Source organism: Macaca mulatta, chromosome 12 (genome assembly GCF_049350105.2).
Source record: "Macaca mulatta isolate MMU2019108-1 chromosome 12, T2T-MMU8v2.0, whole genome shotgun sequence".
NCBI classification, from domain to species: domain Eukaryota; kingdom Metazoa; phylum Chordata; class Mammalia; order Primates; family Cercopithecidae; genus Macaca; species Macaca mulatta.
The window spans coordinates 45,182,597-45,199,951 of NC_133417.1; the positions used below are offsets into that span (position 1 = coordinate 45,182,597).

A 17,355-nucleotide genomic window follows, 5' to 3' on the forward strand; every position below is an offset into this window, starting at 1 on the left:
TCTACATTCGCTCCTTCATTCAGTCTTGTAATGACGGTCCCAAGCAGTAGCAGTAGTAAGTGCTGTGATGACAGTCTCAAGCAGTGACAGTGGCAGTCAGCCACATGTGGTGAGCAGAGGACTCCTACCCCTGCACCTGACTTTAGTTTGTGGAAATAAGCCTCCCTGTACATGCAGCAGAACAAACCCAGGTATCTTCTGCATCCCTAAGCAGGTGAGCAAACGACAAGTTATACCTCTCATGGAACTGCAAGAGGAAAGCAAGCTGGGAGACTAACTGATCCATCATTCATGGGGAATAATAACAGAAATCTAGGCTATTATCCTTTTCTAAGGTAAGAGACTAATATTCCCATCAGTCATGAAGCTCCCTGTAATCTGAACCTATTGTTTTGAAGGCCATTTCTCATTGAGCATCACAGACAATTTTCTCAATTACAAAGGAACACTTCACCCAAATATTTCTATACCCCTTGAACATGCATAATGAAACAAAGACCAGTTAATAATATAACAACCACTCTAACGATAGAATTAGACATTCTGCTTCTGTCTTTTGAAAAGCAAACATGTCTATGTTTTTATATATGGATATATTATCATTTATCACACTTAAATATTGAAATTAATAATACAAATGATCCTATGCAAAATAATTGATTAAATTGATTCTAGACTTTGTGTTTAGAAGATGTAATTTCTTTCTATTTAATTGTGAAGCAATATTAGATTAGCTGAGATAAAAATCACAATTTATAAACTTCATCCTGCTATTTGACAATTATAATGGGTAAGAAAAATTAAAACATAATTTATAATTCTCATGTTTATGTTTATCTAGCCCTTTATTTAATCAGAGAGAAATTTATTGACAGACTTGCTTCATATTTATGGAAATTTATTTCAAGCATTCCTATGCTTGCCGTTGCATTATGCCAAGTACCTTCATTGAGATTCAGGGTTTAAGTCTGTTAATGAGGGTTTTGGATATATTTAAGACATATAGCACTTTCAAAAGGTGAGAGAGTTGGAGATCTGAAATTTAACATAGTGTTAGTAGCCATACATTATGGTTTCTGTAGTTGTGTTCTAGGCTTGGAGGGCATATGTACACAACACAAATGCTGTTTTTCTTTATGAAGAATGTATCAACAGCAGTCTATGTGATCATCCAGGACAGCCTCCCATTCAACGAAGAAACCTCTGAAGAACAACCTTCTTTAGGCAGGTTGCAAGATACCTCTAATTCATAAAAACTCTTTTAATATTGCCCCCAACTGCTTTAAAATTTCATCCACTGGGGATGATTAGCTGTCTGATGAAACAGAAGTCTGCTGATGTTTCTTTGTAACATTTTCTTATTATGCCATTATTCAAAGGTTGCCATGGTGGATATAATTAATTATAGAATCATATAGGTAACTTATTTGCAGATGAAAATTCCAGTGCCTTTCCCTGCCACCCACTCCTAGATTTTAATTCATAGGTCTGAAATGGGGCCCCGGTAGTTCCCATGGGAACTAGAAAATGTAAGAAATGATGATCTGGAGAGAATTTTACTAGTTGGCAAAGGGACTACATTGTCTAATACTTGTAAATAGATTTGATTTGACCAAAATAGCTTATTTATTAACTAACATTGAAAACCAAAATTAAAATGTAATTTCTCATGTAAAGTTTTGAAGCACTTTGTTTTTATAACTACACCCCTGAAAAGACCCAAATAACTAGAAGAAAATGGGTTAATATTTTGAAGGTTGATGAATGTCCAGGACCACATTCCAGCAAAGAATAGTTTGCATTTAACGTAAAGTACTAAAGGTCAAAGTTAAAAAACTTATCTGCAGTATGCTAATTATAAGGTTTTTTTGCATAAATTAAATCTTAGATTTATATTAAAAAGATGGGCTGGGTGCGGTGGCTCACACCTGTAATCCCAGGACTTTGGGAGGCTGAGGTGGGTGGATCATCTGAGGTCAGGAGTTCGAGACCAGCCTGACCAACATGGAGAAACTCCAACTCTACTAAAAATACAAAAAATTAGCTAGACGTGGTGGCAGGCACTTGTAATCCCAGCTATTCAGGAGGCTGAGGCAGGAGACTCACTTGAACCCACAAGGCAGAGGTTGCAGTGAGCCAAGATCATGACATTGCACTCCAACCTGGGCAACAAGAGTGAAACTCTGTCTCAAAAATAAATAAATAAATAAGTAATAAAGAATAAAATGAAAAGATGTGGGCCTGTACATAACTCACTAGTAATCAAGGAGATGCAAATTAAATTAACACTTCAATGAAATACCATTACACACCCACCAGATTGATAATATAATAATAGTGGAAACTCTCATCTACTACCCGTGAGAGAGAATATTGGTTCAACCAATTTGGAAAACGGTTGGCAGTATCTCCTAAACTTCAGCATATGAACACCTTATGACCTGGCACTTCCGCTGTTAACATATACCCAAAAGAAGAACATGCACATGTATGTCAAGAAATATACATGTAATATGCACAGCAGTATTTAAAAAAGCAGCCCGAATTAAAAAAAGTCTAAATGTCTGTCCCAAGAATGGATAAACTATGGTTCATTTATACAATAAAATGCATGTATACAAACACAAAAAATACAGCTATAAGCAAAAATATGGATGAATCTCACAACAATAATATTGAGAAAAACAGACACAAAAATATACTACATTTTTAAAAATTTATGTAAGGTTCAAAAGTTAAATTGAATCTATGGTTTTAGGAGTCATGAAGGATTTATCTTATGGGAGACGAGAAAGGACAGTGATGAGGGAACACGAGGGAATTTTTGCGGTGCTGATAATGTTTTTCTTGACTTGAATGCTGATTTAAACTGATGTGTACACCTTGTAATATTTAATTGAACTGTTTCTTGTGATTTTAAACTTTTCTGTGTATATTACACTTCAACAGAGAATGCTTTTTCTTTTAAATAAGAGGTACATGAGCTACCTTAGAATGTTTTAGAAATTCTCATTTATTTAGCTAACTAGGCTAAATAGTTTTTCTCTTTGTAGGAACACTTTGGGAGGCCGAGGCGGGCGGATCACAAGGTCAGTAGATCGAGACCACGGTGAAACCCCGTCTCTACTAAAAATGCAAAAAATTAGCCCGGCGCGGTTGTGGGCGCCTGTAGTCCCAGCTACTCGGGAGGCTGAGGCAGGAGAATGGCGTGAACCCGGGAGGCGGAGCTTGCAGTGAGCCGAGATCGCGCCACTGCACTCCAGCCTGGGCGACAGAGCGAGACTCCGTCTCAAAAAAAAAAAAAAAAAAAAAATTTTAATGGTTCACTTTTTATGCTTTACAGAAAATCCTTCACTCTTTAATGCATCCAATATTTTTTTTCATAGCATGTCAGATATGCATTATTCAATGCAGTTGATTGGCCTCATGGCATAAAAATAGAATCCAAGACTGTAAAAGAAATGTTTGCTTATGATAAAATTGGGAAAAAAAGAAAATATTAGAATTTACACTTTAATAAATAATTCTAAATTGCATGTTTTTAAGCCATACCATTTTTTCCCCTCTAAAAATGGCAGAAATCATTTTATGCTCTGAACCTTTTCTCTACAGATATTCAAATGGGAAGACATTTCATTTCACCCGGTTCACATTCTTAACACTCCATGCTGAGTTAAAATTCAGGGGCAAAGAGTTGCTCACTACATTCCAGCCCTGGCAGAGTTGCCTCCCATTGCCTTGCTGTGAAAATCTTCTATCTCCAGTTATTTGGCTTAATATTTGAAGCATGTGGAAGCTGCTGAGTTAGATGCTTGGTTGGACTGTTTTCTGCACCCGTTAGGATTCTAGGGCCTATTCTTTGACGTTTATGAAATGCCTTTGTCCCTTTCTCTTGCCTCCTACCCTCTCCTCCCTCTCTCCCTCTCTCTCTCTCTCTCTCTCAATCTCTCTCTCTCTCTCTCTCATCTTAAGGGCTTTCCTATTTACTCATTTCCCACTCCAAGACTCCTGAACACAGCAGAAAGCAGATCTTACTTAATAAGAGACTTTAGCATCTGATATTTCGGCTATGACACAATCATTGGATACTTGTAAATTGTAAAGCAAAATAATCTCTTCAAGCATCCTCTGTTATTTCAAATGTTATCATGGTGCATGCTATGTGCAAGTCCAGCAAAGAGTTTGAAACATCTGATGGTGTTGTCTATTTCTAAATTGGGTGATTCAAACAAAGTCCCAGTTTTCTGTAATTGACTCAAAGTAATAACTGCAATATTAGTAAATCATAAGAATGCTAGTTTAATTTCTCTCTCATTCCCTTCACATCTATAATGCACTTAGAATTACAAGCATCTGTGTAAACTTGTATAAATATGTGCCATATTTTCATGAGTGTCACCTCTCTATATACTCTCACATAATTACTACACACTCATATTTAAATTCCAAGTATCAATTCAGCCATTTATCTAATAAAATGAATACTTCATTAGTACTTCTCAGCCCAGTGGAAACTGGCTTACTAATTTAGCAAAGTCTGAAGAATAGTATATGAGAAGGCTTCTTCAGTATGTAATTGTTTACTTTGGTTCTAAAGGTTACTTTCCTGATCTATAAGCTCTGAAGAAAAAAAAAAAAAACAGAAACTTAATAGTTATTAGATAAACACCTTTTTATTTTTCATCCCACAGCACTAAAAATATTCATGATCCCATTGAGGTTACTACTTTAAGCACCACAAATCTTTAAAATAATTTTGAAAGTAGCCTTTATAAAGATAGATACATATTTTCTTAAGTAAAATGTATTGATACTTTACTAATCATTTATTAGTAAAGGACCAAGAGGACCAATTGTTGTTGAAGTTTTATAGCCTTCGGATTTAATTTTTATATTTCACCTTTGCTAAGTGAAATGTTACTGAATATGGAGAAGTAGGCAAATCTAAATGAAAAACTTAATAATTTCCCGAAAAATAAAGGAGGTGGTGTGCAGCAAAGGGATGGCTTTCTACTTTATAACACAGATACACAACCACTCAACTCACACTCCACTTTCAGGCACAACCATTTTATTTTGTTGTTCAAATTTTAAATTTAGCTTAATAATTAGTAGCACTAAAATAAAGTTGGAAACAGTGATAGATGGCAAATGACAGTTTAGAAGAAAAATATAGATGATGAAAGATTTTTTTGTTGTTGTTGTAGGGGTTGGGATAAGGAAGGGACTGAAGATAGTAAAGAGTGGTTGAAGACAAGATAGATGAGTCTAGGTACACTGGTCAATAGAAGTAGTCAATTTATGAATGGTACAGTTAATCATCTTATGAACAACATGTGCAATTTGGCTATGAATATAAAATGGAAATGAGGAATTCATAATTGATTATTTGCTGTGGACATGTATGCACCTTATTGTATACTAGGAACCCTGGAAAGAACTCAGAAATGCATGATGGCACACTAGCTCTGAGATAACTGACAAGTCGATCATAAGGTTAAAGCAAGAAGAAAAAAGGACCCAACATTGATCTAAATGGTTACTATGGCTAAAGCCTAAAGTTATTACTACCCAAAGTAATGTCTTCCTTCCTATCGAGCATGCCATTTCATAAGTTTTGAGCATTTTACTGACCTGAATGGCATAACAGATGAGATAGTCTAGATATGGTAAGAAGGAATAATAATGAAATGTAATGAATCTGTGCTAAGAAAGTAGAGCGAACCATAAATTACACAACCCTTTTTATTCACAATATAAAAATTGTTATAACCTCTGTTGGGGTAATTACACTAAGAACTACATAGTAGCACCAAACACAATCATGTAATCTAAAGGACAATGATGAATATGTAATTACAGAGTATTCATATGGTAATTAGGTAGATAGTAACTGAAGAATAAACGAATGGCTATTTTCTGCAACAGAAGTAAAGTAATTTTCAAGGGAGATCATTATTGCACACTCTCTCTCTCTCTCTCTTTTTCTTTCTCTTTTAATGTTTCTTTTCATGCAACCAGAAATACAAGCAAATGCATTTTCCTTTAATCTTTTCACAGTAATAGACTCTACATAAAAATATGCACATGTATGGGGAAATACACAGGTTTACAAATATTTATGGAAAGCCATATAGCTATACAATTTATAACTGCATTTAACTTATTTCCCCTATATTTTCCTATAGAAAAGTAATTGCCAAAACTATTTAGCTATTTACTCATATTTGCAATTGGGCTATTCACATTGTAATAATTAGTGAAGTGTGAAATTTAAAGAGAAGAAAATCAAAATAAACTAATATCAGCTAAGCAGGGTATGAAGATACCATATAAGGATAATGAGAAACTGGAGAGCCTTTAATGGCTAATACAGAAAGGTTATATAGGGGAAACTAATTATATGAGAATTAGACATTAATATAATTGCATCATATTAATATACATTTATTGTTCTACTTCACTGAATTTTAATCTGGCCTTTAAAAATAAATTTTCTGAAATGGTTTTATATTCATCATTTAAGTATGCATTTGATAATTTAAGGCTGCACTCATACACACAAACCAACAACAAATTAACAGTAGGACGGAATTACCAACACAAAGACTAGGTAAATTTCACAGTGCATATCCCCAGGCATTCTGTAACTGAGGAGCCAGTTTCAGTGCAATTTATATTCCACCTTCACTGCTATTTCATTGTGTCCCAGAGGCAGTAGATCCTATGCATTCTGCTGATATTATCCCTGCAGACTGGTTTATGGTTGCTTCAATATCTGTATGAAATGTAGAATTTCCAGAGCAACCAACGATATAATTTTATAAACTTTTGATGAATACTTATACTGGGATGAGATAATAAGGAAAAGAAAAAAAAATTGACAGAATTTGAGGTACTTGAAGCCTAAGTCCAGTTCTTCCTCAGCCTAACAATCTGACCTCACCTGAGTTACCTGATTAAATTCTCTAAGATACCCTTTAGGCATCTCTGAACTGAAGCAGTTACATTAAATGATGCCTAAGATTATGTCACAATTCCTTCCTCACCCACTAGTTCCCAGTGGTGCCCTCTCTCTAGGACTAGAGACTTCTTTTAGTAAAATGATGTAAATGATAATTATGATGATGATAAACACGCATTTTTAATTGTCTCCTACATGCCAGGCACATGAGTTTGGTATAGTCACAAGCATTAGATGGTGCTATCCTCTTTTTATAGACAAATATAACTGATGCACATAGAGGTGAAATTGCCAAGGCTTGCACACAAATAAGTGGTAGAATAGAACTTCAAACCCAAATAGGCCTAACTGTAGAGGATAAATTCTTATGTTTCATATTTAGTGATTCATAAATACATTCAGGAAAACAAATCTACAAAGCAATTTGAATATCTTTGCTGTTCTATTTCCTTTCTGTGTATTTAAAATGGAAAGCATCGCATCTCTGTGGATATCCTAGGACCTACCCACCACTTGGAATATTAAAGGATCCTGTAGCGAGCGGCAAAGGCAGCAAGACCCACAAGAAGTCTGCATGATAGTAACACAGCCCATAATCTCAAAGCTCAGGGACACAAGCTGGCATTCTCACACCTCAGCTGAAGGTTCAAATGTCAGATGTTATCCTTTGCAGTCTCTCATTCCAATCCAAGTTAGATGTTTCTCTCTCTATCCATGGATAGTTGGTTCAAAGCATGGGATTCTCACACTTGAAGAAAACACTTAACCATCAAGGTGATGTATTAATTATCAGACATGATCAACTCTGGGTCACTCCAAACAAATAAGTAAACCAAAGTAATAGCCGAGAAACCACAAAGTAAGACATACCTACAGCATTATCATTTACTTACATCTAATTTAGGATGAGGACATTGGAAAGGTTTTCTGGAAAAGTTTTATAATTCTTAAATATCTTAATAAGAGCAATTGTGGCCTTTCATTACCTAGAGATACATAGCAGCAGATGAGTGTCAGTTGTTCATCTAGCATGGCTTAGGAGTCAAAACACATAGAGTAACTTGTATACATTGTATACAATTTGTCATTTATGTATACATTTATGCCTTCAAAGAATTAAATCAGGAAATAGAATTTAAAAAGATTTAAGTAGTATCAGGATTTATCCTTTTTACATTCCTCAAATGTTTTACATAGCCTAAGATTTTTAATAATTAAACTGTATTGCATAGTGCTAAATATACCTTCCAAAGTCAGAGCTGTGTTTAATAAAGTAGGCAAACATTAAATCCAGGTATACCAATTAAATATTCACTGAGGAAAAAATGTCTGCAAAACTCTGATTAGAAATGATAAATTTTCATCAGGAAAGCATGCCTAAGGAAATACCACTTTCTATTTTACTAATGAAAATAGTAGTGTATTTCAAACATTTCTATATAAAGGAATTTTGAAAATTAAAGAATAAAATCTATCTTGATCAGTGACAGCTCTAAGTGTCCAGGGAGAAGGAAAATGTAAAACTCAGCCAAATTATCCAAAAATTTGATTTGAGTGAGTGACATATGGGGTAGGATTTTTAAAGTACCAGCATTTCAATTTTTGACAGACTGCCATTGTAAAATGCATATTAACAATGATGGCATCAATAGTTTTCAAAATAGTCAAAAATCAACTCATAGAGCTATCATAACAATGTTTTTTAACCAGACAAACTAATAGGAGGTATTCATAATTTTTGTTTATAAACAGTGTTTTGAGTTGAGTAGTTCTTTATTTTTAAAGCAGTCCAGCTATAAAAGATTTTAGCAAGTAACTATTTATAAGAAATAAAGTCATTTGAGACTTGTGAGCAAGCTGAGTTGCAGATGACAGCTAAATATGGCTTATCAGATGAGGCTAACTGAAACCCAAATAAGTGAATAAGCATATGATGGACTGAAAAAGAATGGAAATGAAGCATGCAAATATAGGCCATGCCTCCACAGCCATAAACAAGCCGTTTGCCATATTTAGGCCCTAATTTCTCTATCAAGACCCTGAGTATGTATTAAGGTTCAATTAATTTCAACCTAATACAATTTATTAACATCTACTGTGTTAGTATCTACAATGTTAATACTGTACATGTCTCCAGAGTGCTTAAACTCTGATAGAATCCTAAAGGCTAACATAGTTGAAAATAATTAAGATCAATAATAGATTTTCATTAGCAAATACATGGCTTTATTTTTTACAAAAAACAAAACAAAATGTTTTCAGAGTGCAAAGTAATGACTCAATTTTTGAAAACTGAAAAGGAATTCATGGAGAAATGGATGGTGAATAAAGCTGGATAGGAGATAATCATGAAAAACATTTCCATCTCAGATAAGAGCATCATGAGGAAAGTTATTGTCATCACGTTGTATGTAGCCTAACCGGAGGGCAGGCAACATCTCACCTCATCATAGTGAGAGAATACGAGACCATCTTATACACACCCATACAGTTCCTGTGTACATAATTTTATCTTTCCCTTCCTTTTTCCTTTTTCATTCTTTCCTCCTTTTTTTCTATCTCTTTTATATCCTTCCATCCTTACTTTCTTCCTTCTTTCAAGCTACCCACTTCAAATCTATATGTTGAAGCAATGATTTCTGATACACATAAATGTACTTTGCTTCTAGTTTTTTTCACTGTTACTATGCAACCAAAAATATGAGTGAAAAGTTAGATGATAGACAAATAGAGGGACGATAAAGATAGATGTATATTTATCTCTCCATATATATATATATATGTATATCTATATATCTTGCTACCACCCCAGTGTAGCAATCTCTCTATATAAATATCTATCTATATCTATATATGGATATCTATATACCTATCGATATCTATATATCTATATACCTATATGTATCTAGATATCTACATATACCTATGTATAACTAGATATCTATCTCTATATATACCTAGATATTTATATCTATATACCTATATATCTCTCTCTGTGTGTATATATATATGGATATCTATATACCTATCTATGTCTGTATATCTATATGCGGATATATATCTATATATGGATATCTATAGATACAGATATCTATACATGGATATCTATATATGGATATCTATAGATTTAGATATCTACATATGGATATCTATATATATGGATAATTGCTCTCTAGATATGTGGGTGTGTAGATATATATACCTATCTATATATATGGATATCTATGGATATAGATAGGTATATGTATCTACACACACTCACACACACACACACACACATACATATATAGAGAGAGATTTTTATATTGGTGTGATAGCAAGATATATATAGATATAGATAGGGGTGTGTGTGTGTGTATATATATATATATATAGAGAGAGAGATTTCTACACTGGTGTGACATCAAGAAGAAAAATAGATTATAGAAGTGATTATTATTTAATCAGAAATCACTAAAATATTGAGAGTCACCTTGAAAAGGTCACCTGGCAGAATAATGTATACAAACTAGCAAGGATCCCCTGGTTAAATGTGCCATTTCTTTAGGCCAGATGTATATAAATAAACAATTTATTGATATGTAATAATCAGGTTCCCTCTGTACTAAGACTTTCATAATAATTCAAAAGTTTCAGAAAATCACTTTAATTGTATTGTTAATAGCATTTAACCTTTAACAAGATTAGAAGTATGCATTCAATCACTATAATTCATCAATAAAATACTAATCCCAGATACTTTTATTTAGAAACACTATTTTTAAAAATCATCCTCATAAATTGTTCTGCCCTTAAGGAGACGAGATTCAGTTATTACTCTTTCATGTGTATGGTGTACAGAAAGATACTGCAGTGAGAAACTATATTATATAGTAAGTAACATGTTTTTGCTTCTGTAACCTCTGACCTTTCTCTTTATTCAGGAAGTAGTTAGATTCTTAATTATACTTCTTTACTTTTCATCATCTCTAGTCTGACTACCTGACATATAATATAATTGCATATTCTTTATATATAAACAAAGCAGTACAATAAGAGCAGTTTTCTGTTTTATTCATAATGAAACCCCAAGCCTCAGTGGCTGGCACACAGTAGATGCTCTACTAATATGTGTTGAATTAATAAATGAGCACTTCCCCTTGGAAAGCAGGGCACTATGGAAGGCAGAGAACAAGAGCAATACTGCTGATTGTTTAGCTTTAAAACCACTAAGCAAGTTATAAATTTTTATAAATATTGGATCATCCAAGGCTGGTTTGTCCTATTCTGAAAATAGCCGAAGTTTACCAGCACGGGTTTGTGTTCAGATGGAGGAATAAAAGAGGGAAGCTGGAAAGGAAAATCACTTGGGAAGCAAATACAGATGCCATCAAGTGCCAATGAGAGAGCCCTTGGATAACCAGTGCCTACATAAAACAGACACTCAGGTGCTGGATCAACGAACCAACTATTGGCCACTCTAGACATGCCATCTGAATGAAAATGAGACTTGCCAAATTCTTAGAAATGTGGCATGCCACAGAATTAGACTAAGCTTTTTAGTTTCCAGTGGATTTCAGTTTGTGGTCATAATCTAATCTGTGCATGGAAGTAAGCCCAATCATAAAACTATTTTCATCAGTGTTCTAATCTACTTACTTTCAATGACTCAGTGTTAATGTCCATTCTAAATTCATGGATCGTTTTAGAAATTATGAAGTGAAGCATCTGATGCTATATCCATGAATGCTATAAAATTAATATGTTTATTTTCCTTATCTAAATTATATGATACCTAAATATATATGACCTTATATATGTATTATAAGCACTCAAAATATCTATTAAAATGAAAATTATAAAAATAAATATTTGCATTTAATTTTACAATTTACAGAAGACTTACAATTTTAAGAAATATTAACTTTTTTTTTTTTACAAATAGTGTAACTGAGTGTCACCTGTGATGATGAAAATAATAATTTGATCATCCAAAATTATAGAATACTCTTTGTTAGTTCATACATATTTACTTCAGATAGTTTTACATGATTAAAAAATAGTCTTCACCTCTAAAACCTAGCATTTCTTCAACAGATCTAGAGTCTCATTTGACATATTCTAGGAGCGTGAACTCAGAGTATATGTCCAACAAAGTTCCAAAATCCACTGAAATTGTATTAAGACATTTTATTTACTTAGGTCTAGGTGAGGGATCTGACCAAAAAGGTCAAAACCTTAAAAGAATCGGAATCCTACATTACTTTCCAATGTAAGGAGCACTGAAATCTGAAGTTGAAAAATTTTAGCTTATTTCTAGGTCTTCATGGTCTAGAGGTACCATGGAAGTGACCTTAATTCTTGTCCTGAGATGTTAATCGAGCAATCAGTTAAATCAGGTGCCATTCATTATGTGGTCCCATCCATCTGAATGTATTTGTTTCTGCCAATAATTTGATTCATTTCTGTCAGTTGATTTTCAAGGAAAGGTTGCTCTAAGATAATCATTATAAATCTTCCAAGTTCTCAAAACTAATAAAATATAAGTTGTTCTGTCAAATTAAAATTAAGATTATATTATTACCATGGATTTAGACATGGATCTTCAAGGGATATTGCAAGCAAAAAAAAAAAAAAATTCCAAATGTGGTCACTTGACCTTTGAACTAATCTAGTACTATTATAAACCAGGTGGCTTCCCAAAGGTTCTCATATTATCTATAAGAAAGGAATTTTATTTCTTCTCTTTAAAGCATTTAAAGATTTCTGACTCAGCATTTTTATCAAAGCATGTTTAATAGACATTCCAAATTTGATATAAATAACTATGTTTAAAATTTACTCTTAAATTTACATTTGAACTTTTAAAAGGATATTAGCAGAGGCATTTAACTAGCAACAATTTGTTTGGTTTGAGGTAAGCCTCAAATAAATATTTTTGTTTAATCTGTATGTCTTTGCATAATTTATGTGCTACATTGTTTTAAATACTCAATTTTGTTTTCAAGTAATTATTTGTGAATCCAGGCAGTTTACTTAACACCAAGTATAGTAGAATCACAGTCATGATTTCTATTCATGAAAAGCCATGCATTTTTTTTTTTTCAGGGAGAAGAGATTTCCCAACAGGTATGTACATATGAATCCATTAAAAGGTTACTGTTAGTTGTGAGACATTTCATTTTTCAACCTACAACTAAATAACTTTGAGATGCCTTTCATTGTCTTTATACTGCTTTGTATATGGACTCTTCTTTACATTGTAAAAAGAAGGGTCAAAACATGTCTATAATGCTAACATGGCATAAAAGTAGAAGATTAAACCGCCTTGGAATGAGTAAAGGTGAAGCATTGTGAGATTAGAGTTGCCTCAATATCAGGTGAAGTTGGCATGGAAAAAAGTTCCTGCTATCATGCCAACAAGAGTAATTAAGCATTGTTAAAATGTTTTATTCAGTAATGCTCACCAAAATTATTAAATATAATTACTAATATTTCAAGTGCAAGTTCCATGGTGTAGAGATAAAAGTTTATCAATAGTTTAATTTTATAAACGTGCTGCTGAAATTTCAAACAATTATGTGAAAAATAATGGTATGCTTCTAAGTAGTATGAAATAAAGTTCATTTCTGATCTTTTATCATTTTTGACTATACAACTCGAAGTCCGCTTTATCTAACTTTTACTCTCAAAAGATATGTCAGTTGGTTTTCTATTCATCAAAGTTATAAAAGTCAAGTGTCTTCAAAGAACTTTTACACTTATAGATCCCCAATGCCTGGAGCAATGAATATTTAATGTTACTCAATATATATATCAGTTGAATAAGTTAATTTTAATAATCAACATTTGTAGTTTCGACTCATATGATTTAATATCTGCTTGGAAAAACATACCTTGGTTTTTAATAAATTTCCTTTTATGTATAAGCACATATGCCTAAAATTATTTTCCTTTTATTATTTTTACTTTTTTTAAATGAAGGCATAATATTAAAAATCTATCTGAAAAGTCTAGTTTTACTATTGGGTCAAAATGGTCTTCAACAAATTTTTACAACCCTGACAATTGTTTTGAAATAATATAGGGTAAAAGAGTAACTAAAATAATTAATTATCTTACCCTTACCTCAACATCCTCTACCATGATCACGTTAGAAAATAAATGTATCTATTCTCTTCACATTGATTTAAATCTAATTTTATTTTTACACCTTTAAAAAAAAAAAAAAAACTTTGAAACTGGAATGTAAGCACCCAGTTTCTCATGGACTATTAGGGATCTTCATGAGTTGTTAAGAAAACATGGCCCAGAACTCCGATCCTGCCTTTGGAAACGGATCTTGCTAGAGCACAGAAAAATAACTGGGCCTAGCAGGCTGTAAACAGGATCTTTCTACTTTGCTCACATGCATCCAAACTCCTAAATTCCAGGCACTGAGTTTACTTGCAAGATTGATGAGGTATGCAAAACATTGTAGCCTGTTTTATATTCTAGTGGGGTAGATATTCATGAACGATATGAATATAAAGTGAAAAATGGCAAAGAGAAGTGCTGAGATTCTAGGGAAAAGGAGAGTTAAGAAGACAAAGTAGGGGAATTAAAGAGGTTTAGCAGACATTGAGGGCCTAATGTGTCAAGAAAAAGAGGTATTAACAATTATAGCAGATGTACTTTGTAGGCAATAAACAGGTTTTCAAGGATAGAAGAAAAGGTACATAAAGTAATGTGTGGCATTAATCCAGACAAGGGATGATAAGAACCTGAACGAAGACAACGCTTACTTTCTCATTAAGAGGAAAAGAGTTGGGAGACAGTAGATGGGGCTTCAAAATGCTGTGCTAGTCTAGGTGTGAATGTTCTAAAGAATCTTAAATATTCTAATACTGAGGAAGGGGTTGGTTCTTATGGGTACTTTCACTTTCCAAATTACAATTCGTTCTCAAAGCTTTAGGCTCAGTTCGAATAACTGACTTTCCTATTAACGGGAAGCTCACTGAAAAGATTCTATTCTCTTTTCCTGATCCTTTTTAAAATGCTTTGGTCTCTTAGCTGGGCCTGACTTAAGCTTAACCACCCAAGATTAAAGTTCCTATTAGTGCCTCTTTTCTATGGTGTAGAGACTTGCAAGACCAGGTTGAGCCAGTATGCCATTTGAGCTTTGAGTGTTCTCTTAGTGAGTCTCTGAAAGTAGCAGCATGGTGGGCAGGATATTGAATGGCAGAAAAACATATTATACCAGGAGACGTCTAGTTTTCAGAGTCAGATCCACAAAGCTAAAAACCATGGTTCCTGTGCTTTCTAAATTGCAGATTAGGGAAAACTGCTTAATCTCATTTTGTTGGCACTTGCAAATTTGGATGAATAATATTAATCTCAAAGGGTTGTGTGAGCATTTGTTGAAAGGATACATATTCACATATTAGATAAAGTAATGTGTCATAGCAACATCTCTGGGATTAAAACATTACACATGTTTACTGTGTGTGATTTCTCTTGCCAGCCCTCCTGTAGAAAAATCTAATAGAAACAGAAAAAATATATTTCCAAAGGCTTTCCCTTTGCACATGCTGTTCCCCCTTTGCATATGCTGTTCCCCCTTGCTGCTTCCCCTTTGTATATGCTGTTGCTTTGTGTATGCTGCTCCCCCTTGCTGCTTCCCCGTCTCATCTACTTAATTTCTTGATTTCTTCTGATCTCAGCTTAGACACCAATTCCTTCAAGAAATTTTCTTAAAGGCTAAACTCTATGGTCTTTCTGTGGGTTCCAGTAGCCTCTGTGTTTCATTAAATTGACCTGTAATGACTTGTTTCCTTTTCAGAATCACACATTACACACACATAATTGAGAACAGAAAATGTTTCTGACGTCACCATTTCCTTTCTTAATGCCGAGCATAGTGACAGACTCATTGTAAACATCAAAACATATTCGCTGATGAACTGACTCATGGGATGAAGCTACCCTAGAAGACAAATGATAAAAATAATCCCGTCGTGTCATCAAATATGACAGGCTTATATCTATAGTGCATAATTGTTTTATAAGTTACTTGATAGTCTGTGGTTCTAATATCGATTACAAAACATAATATCTTTGGATTACTGTCGGGTACTTCTAACTCTGTAAGTAGAGACACTCATTAAGATAGAGACATTGCTTAATGTCTGTACTTATTGGAACCAGGGAGAGTAAGGCATACAGATATACTTCTGATAAGTCTAGTTCTAATTGAAATTATAACGGTTCCCCAAGCAGGTTACTAGAGGGCTTTGAAAGTATCAATGAGAGGACAAGCAGGTTTTAACTTAGTTTGACTACCTAGTTCTTAGACACAGATTGAATCGGTCTTAATTGGCCCCGTTGACCTAATGTTATTATCATTTAATCACAAATAACTTCAGATATTGGTTGACCTCATATTTAACACCTAGATTTAAATCCAAAATGTCATGCTCATTTGTTTATTTTTATTTATACTAGTAATCCTTGTTCTAGAATAGCAAGAAGTGCAGCTATGTTTGTTCTTTAACAACTTACTTGAAGAATACTCAATTTTACTTTTACCATTATTTATCTTTGCCTCTCCTCCCTGGGCTGCTGCTGTTAAAATTAATTTGCATTTCAGACCTCAGGATTTTATACTGCTATTAGAGTTATGAAATGTTTTTACTCAGCACAACTAAGAACTGATGTTTTACCTCCCACTAATGGACCTTTAATTAGGCACGGTAATGAAGCATTCTGTCATTCCTTCTTTTATAGACAGAAGGTTTTGTATATGCAAGATACAATTTTGACAGAACACCAGGTCCGCTGAACCTTGTCGGCTTACATCTAATAGATCCCAAATTTATTATGCTTTTGTCAGCTGCTGAATTTGTCATTTTAATGACATTGTCCACAGACTTATTATGCTGCCAAAAAAACAGCATCATCATACTGCAAGAATGTTTGTTGACATCTTGATCAACAACTCCTGGGGTCCAATTCTGACTATAATATTACTACTTCGGGACCTTGAGCAAGTTATTTAACCTCTGTCTAAGGATTAATTGGTTAATTTTAATAAGTGCTTTGCAGTAAAAGGTGGGAAGTGCTCTGACTACTAATAGTGATAATAAAATTATAATGCAGCTCTTTATAAAGCATCAGGCTACCTCAGACTGTGATTCTATTAAGTTGTCAATTAAAACATAAGCTAACTGAATTTATTCTTTGGAAGGATCCAAACTGTTCTACAAACTATGGCCACATGGTATTTTTAAACTTAGTTTAAAAAGAATTAAGAATACTGTTGTTTCAACTAAAGAAATATAAAAACAAGGGGGGGAAATGACATGTTCTATGCTGCTCTACCAATTGGGAACCAAAAGACAGAGGAGAAAATATTAGCTCTAGTTGAACCACAT

General features: G+C 33.6%; 1 protein-coding gene across 1 annotated transcript in view; it reads right to left on the reverse strand.

Moving 5' to 3' along the window:
• The window catches only part of LRP1B (LDL receptor related protein 1B), a 374,764-nt gene that overhangs the window by 50,692 nt on the left and 306,717 nt on the right, over positions 1-17,355 (reverse strand). The gene's annotated exons all lie outside the window — the stretch shown is intronic.